Below are 6850 nucleotides of genomic sequence, written 5' to 3'. Positions count from 1 at the left end.
ATATTGTTGTTGGGATTGCTGCTGGGGTTTCAGAAGACCAAATGATACTGCCACAAAGTGATACTCGAACGCCGGCCAGTGTGGCCGAGCGGTTCTAGGCGCTCCAGTCCAGATCCGCGTGGCCGCTACGGTCGCAGGTTCGAATCCTGCCTCGGGCACGGATGTGTGTGATGTCCTTAGGTTGGTTAGGTTTAAGTAGTTCCAAGTTCTAGGGGACTGATGACCTCAGCTGTTAAGTCCCATAGTGCTGAGAGCCATGTTTTTTTTAACACTCGAACGCCAACATGAAAGGATTACGCAAACGCTGCTATTAAAAGACGGCTTATATCGGAGAAATAGAAGCGTGCATATACTTTACAAATGTAGGAAGCAAATGTACTGTTACATTCATAATAAAAATATCATCAGGCATTTGATATCCATTACTAGGAGAAAAGTTTATCTAGATTTTATCGCGCATTGCGTTTAGGAGTACACACCAGCTATGTTCCTGCATGCTTTCTAACATCACCTCCCCTCCATCATGTCGTCTCTCTGAATTCATTAAGGAACTTCCCAGGTCCATCCGTAGTCCATTCACCTGGCTATATGACGCTCTCCCTCCGTTCTATTCTCATTACCGTCGTAATTAAGTTGTCCACTCCTCTGTTTTTCCAGACCCTTCGTCTTCCAGTCCATCCTGGAGATTCACTAGCTACCTCTTCCCTTGTTCGCTGAACATCCCTCAGTTTTTGAACAGTTTTCGCATTAAATGTCGTTGTCTCACTAAAGTAACTAAAAATGATTATACACACCTAATGGACGTCTTCCTTTTTAGTAACATCAGGTACTTCGTTCAGAAAATCCTAGTTAGTTATTCAAATGAACTTCAGACCATTTTTCCCTCCTGTTGTTTTTGGTTGATGTATTTAATTCATTCAAGTGGCCTGATCACAAGGATTTCTCAACTGGTTATACGATTTCATTATTAATACGTACTATTTTATTTTCAGTTATACAAATATCCCCTACTAGACTATCCATGTCAATATTTCAGAGTACGCATCGAAACCGCTGTTTACGCCGAGGCTGGTATTGCCCTTAGAAGGCGGAAACACGAGACAGGAAATTCACATCCTGTATACACCTCTGATATTAAAAGAATTGTTTATTTTAGGGCACATCCGACCGAGTGAAGATGCTTCATGGTTAAATGGCGTTCCTAGTTCTACTTCTACATTTATACTCCGCAAGCCACTCAACGGTGTGTGGCGGAGGGCACATTACGTGTCACTGTCATTACCTCCCTTTCCTGTTCCAGTCGCGTATGATTCGCGGGAAGAACGACTGCCGGAAAGCCTCCGTGCGCGCTCGAATCTCTCTAATTTTACATTCGCAATCTCCTCGGGAGCTATAAGTAGGGGGAAGCAATATATTCGATACCTCATCCAGAAACGCACCCTCTCGAAACGTGGACAGCAAGCAACACCGCAATGCAGAGCGTCTCTCTTGCAGAGTCTGCCACTTGAGTTTGCTAAACATCTCCGTAACGCTATCACGGTTACCAAATAACCCTGTAACGAAATGCGCCGCTCTTCTTTGGATCTTCTCTATCTCCTCCGTCAACCCGATCTGGTACGGATCCCACACTGATGAGCAATACTCAAGTATAGGTCGAACGAGTGTTTTGTAAGCCACCTCCTTTGTTGATGGACTACATTTTCTAAGGACTCTCCCAATGAGTCTCAACCTGCCCCCCCCCCTTACCAACAATTAATTTTATATGATCATTCCACTTAAAATCGTTCCGTACTCATACTCCCAGATATTTTACAGAAGTAACTGCTACCAGTGTTTGTTCCGCTATCATATAACCATACAATAAGGGATCCTTCTTTCTATGTATTCGCAATAGATTACATTTGTCTATGTTAAAGGTCAGTTGCCACTCCCTGCACCAAGTGCCTATCCGCTGCAGATCTTCCTGCATTTCGCTGCAGTTTTCTAATGCTGCAACTTCTCTGTATACTACAGCAATATCCGCGAAAAGCCGCATGGAACTTCCGACACTATCTACTAGGTCATTTATATATATTGTGAAAAGCAATGGTCCCAAAACACTCCCCTGTGGCACGCCAGAGGTTACTTTAACGTCTGTAGACGTCTCTCCATTGGGAACAACATGGTGTGTTCTGTTTGATAAAAACTCTTCAATCCAGCCAAACAGCTGGTCTGATATTCCGTAGGCTCTTACTTTGTTTGTCAGGCGACAGTGGGGAACTGTATCGAACGCCTTCCGGAAGTCAAGGAAAATGGCATCTACCTAGGAGCCTGTATCTAATATTTTCTGGGTCTCATGAACAAATAAATCGAGTTGGATTTCACACGATCGCTGTTTCCGGAATCCATGTTGATTCATACAGAGTAGATTCTGGGTTTCCAGAAATGACATGATACGCGAGAAAAATACATGTTTTAAAATTCTACAACAGATCGATGTCAGAGATATAGGCCTATAGTTTTGCGCATCTTCTCGACGACCCTTCTTGAAAACTGGGACAACCTGTGCTCTTTTCCAATCATTTGGAACCTTCCGTTCCTCTAGAGACGTGCGGTACACGGCTGTTAAAAGGGGGGCAAGTTCTTTCGTGTACTCTGTGTAGAATCGAATTGTGTAACTTATTCATGTGGTGAGGTGGTGCAATCACTAAGGCATTAACCTTTTTTTTACGCTCAGGTCTACAGCTTTGATACATTTCGTGTACAAATAAATTATACAGAGTCAGGCTGTACTGTTACTTGCAACTTTTTTGTTGCACAGTGTCTCAATTTCATCACCTTAACCAGTTTGAAGCAATTGTTGTTGTTGTTGTGGTCTTCAGTCCTGAGAGTGGTTTGATGCAGCTCTCCATGCTACTCTATCCTGTGCAAGCTTCTTCATCTCCCAGTACTTACTGCAACCTACTTCCTTCTGAATCTGCTTAGTGTATTCATCTCTTGGTCTCCCTCTACGATTTTTACCCTCCACGCTGCCCTCCAATGCTAAATTTGTGATTCCTTGATGCCTCAAAACATGTCATACCAACCGATCCCTTCTTCTAGTCAAGTTGTGCCACAAACTTCTCTTCTCCCCAATCCTATTCAATACCACCTCATTAGTTAAGTGATGTACCCACCTTATCTTCAGCATTCTTCTGTAGCACCACATTTCGAAAGCTTCTATTCTCTTCTTGTCCAAACTAGTTATCGTACAAGTTTCACTTCCATACATGGCTACACTCCATACAAATACTTTCAGAAACGACTTCCTGACACTTAAATCTATACTCGATGTTAACAAATTTATCTTCTACAGAAACGATTTCCTTGCCATTGCCAGTCTACATTTTATATCCTCTCTACTTCGACCATCATCAGTTATTTTACTCCCTAAATGGCAAAACTCCTTTACTACTGTAAGTGTCTCATTTCCTAATCTAATTCCTTCAGCATCACCCGATTTAATTTGACTACATTCCATTATCGTCGTTTTGCTTTTGTTGATGTTCATCTTATATCCTCCTTTCAAGACACTGTCCATTCCGTTCAACTGCTCTTCCAAGTCCTTTGCTGTCTCTGACAGAATTACAATGTCATCGGCGAACCTCAAAGTTTTTACTTCTTCTCCATGAATTTTAATACCTACTCCGAATTTTTCTTTTGTTTCCTTTACTGCTTGCTCAATATACAGAATGAATAACATTGGGGAGAGGCTACAACCCTGTCTCACTCCTTTCCCAACCACTGCTTCCCTTTCATGCCCCTCGACTCTTATAACTGCCATCTGGTTTCTGTAGAAATTGTAAATAGCCTTTCGCTCCCTGTATTTTACCCCTGCCACCTTCAGAATTTGAAAGAGAGTATTCCAGTTAACATTGTCAAAAGCTTTCTCTAAGTCTACAAATGCTAGAAACGTAGGTTTGCCTTTTCTTAATCTTTCAAGCAATATTACACAGATATAATGAGCGTCCATCTGTCAGTTGGATGTCGTGATCCATGCGACTGTACGGAATATATACCGTTCCAGGCCAGTACCGTGAAATGGCGTGATTTTGTGAGTTCACAAATGCGAAGTTCTACATCTAGAACGAACAACCGCGATTCGTATTCGGATCCAGTTTCAGTAACAGTTGGATGATACAATTTGGCCAGCCGTTGTGGCCGAACGGTTCTAGGCCCTTCAGTCCGGAACCGCGCTGCTGCTACGGTCGCAGGTTCGAATCCTGCCACGGGCATGGATGTGTGTGATGTCCTTAGGTTAGTTAGGTTTAAGTAGTTCTAAGTCTAGTGGACTGATGATCTAAGATGTTAAGTCCCATAGTGCTCAGAGCCATTTGAACCATTTTGAACCTCATTCCCGGATTGCAATGCTTGAGCTGGCGTAGCTGTACAGGAAAGAATCACGACCGCTCTGATTGTGGCAATATCTCTCTTCTACTTCCCAGAAGCCCTCCTGCTTACCTTGGTGGACTAATGCTCCTAGGAGATTGGATATTCTCATATCTGTGCGCGCGATGAAAGCGGAGACTTCAGAGCACGTCAACTCCGCCATTTCGCCAAGTGCAGCGATAAAGTGGTACGAAACCGCGCACTGCTATCTCCAAGAACACTGCGAGTTCTGATGGAGAAGTTCTGCAAACTATGCGAAATCTTCCACAAGTAATTACTGCCATCAGCGTCAGAAAGGAGCTCTTCTCTGTTCCCATTTGTGAACTAGATTGTCTTCACTAACGCAAGCAAATTAGACTCTGATGCGAAATGCAGTGTAATGTCTGAGGCACTGCATTGACGGTCAACAGCCTCTTTCGGTTAATAATGTAATCACAATCTGCGATTACACTTCAGCATCAGCTGTAGAATATTTCATAACAAATGAAAAATTGTGCCAGACCAGGATTGGAAACCTGATTCCCCTAACCACTTAGGCTATCCGTGCATGCTTCCAGGAGCGGCCCAAATTTTTATTTGTCATGACATATATACACAGGGTGGTCCATTGATCGTGACCGGGCCAAATATCCCTCGAAACAAGCGTCAAAGGAAAAACCTACAAAGAACGAAACTTGTCTAGCTTGAAGGGGGAAACCAGATGGCGCTATGGTTGCCCCGCTAGATGGCACTGCCATAGGTCAAACGTATATCACTTACGTTTCTTTAAATAGGAATCCCCATTTCTTATTACATATTCGTGTAGTACGTAAAGAAATATGAATGTTTTAGTTGGACCACTTTTTTCGCTTTGTGATAGATGGCGCTGTAGTAGTCACAAACATGTGGCTCACAATTTTAGACGAACAGTTGGTAACAGGTAGGTTTTTTAAATTAAAATACAGAACTTAGGTACGTTTGAACATTTTATTTCGGTTGTTCCAATATGACACATGTACGTTTGTGAACTTGTCATTTCTGAGAACGCATGCTGTTACAGCGTGATTACATGTAAATACCACATTAATGCAATACATGCTCAAAATGATGTCCGTCAACCGCAATGCATTTGGCAATACGAGTAACGAAAAACGAGTAACGACGTTCCACTCAACAGCGAGTAGTTCGCCTTCCATAATGTTCGCACACGCATTGACAATGCGCTGCCGTATGTTGTCAGGCGTTGTCGGTGGATCACGATAGCAAATATCCTTCAAATTTCCCCACAGACAGAAATCCGGGGACGTCAGATCCGGTGAACGTGCGGCCCATGGTATGGCATGAAATACGCTATTCAATACCGCTTCAACTGCACGCGATCTATGTGCTGGACATCCATCATGTTGGAAGTACATCGGCATTCTGTCATGCAGTGAAACACCTTGTAGTAGCATCGGTAGAACATTACGTAGGAAATCAGCATACATTGCACCATTTAGATTGCCACCGATAAAATGGGGGCCAATTGTTCTTCCTCCCATAATGCCGCACCATACATTAAACCGCCAAGGTCGCTGATGTTCCACTTGTAGCAGCCATCGCGGATTTTCCGTTTCCTAGTAGTGCGTATTATGCCGGTTTACGTTACCGCTGTTGGTCAATGACGCTTCGTCGCTGAATAGAACCCGTGCAAAAAATCTGTCATCGTCCCGGCCGGCCAGGGTGGCCTAGCGGTTCTAGGCTCTTCAGTCTGGAACCGCGCGACCGCTACGGTCGCAGTTCCAATCCTGCTTCGGGCATGGATGTGTGTGATGTCCTTAGGTTAGTTAGGTTTAATTAGTTCTAAGTTCTAGGCGACTGATGACCTCAGATGTTAGATCCCATAGTGCTCAGAGCACATTTCATCGTCCCGTGATTTCTCTTGTGCCCAGTGGCAGAACTGTAAACGACATTCAAAGTCGTCGCCATGCAATTCCTGGTGCATAGGAATATGGTACGGGTGCAAACGATGTTGATGGAGCATTCTCAACACCCAAATTTTTTAGATTCCCGATTCTCGGGCAATTTGTCTGCTACTGATGTGTGAATTAGCCACGACTGCAGCTAAAACACCTACTTGGGCATCATCATTTGTTGCAGGTCGTGGTTGACGTTTCACATGTGACTGAACACTTCCTGTTTCCATAAATAACGTAACTATCCGGCGAACAGTCCGGACACTTGCATGATGTCATCCAGGATACCGAGCAGTATACATAGCACGTGCCCGTTGGGCATTTTGATCACAATAGCCGTACATCAACGTGATATCGACCTTTTCCGCAACTGGCAAACGGTTCATTTTAACACGGGTAATGCACCACGAAGCAAATACCGTCCGCACTGACGGAATGTTATGTGATACCACGTACTTACACGTTTGTGACTATTACAGCGCCATCTACCACGAAGCGAAAAAAGTGGT

This window comes from Schistocerca piceifrons, chromosome 2 (genome assembly GCF_021461385.2).
Source record: "Schistocerca piceifrons isolate TAMUIC-IGC-003096 chromosome 2, iqSchPice1.1, whole genome shotgun sequence".
NCBI classification, from domain to species: domain Eukaryota; kingdom Metazoa; phylum Arthropoda; class Insecta; order Orthoptera; family Acrididae; genus Schistocerca; species Schistocerca piceifrons.
Note: the sequence above shows the minus strand (reverse complement) of the source record.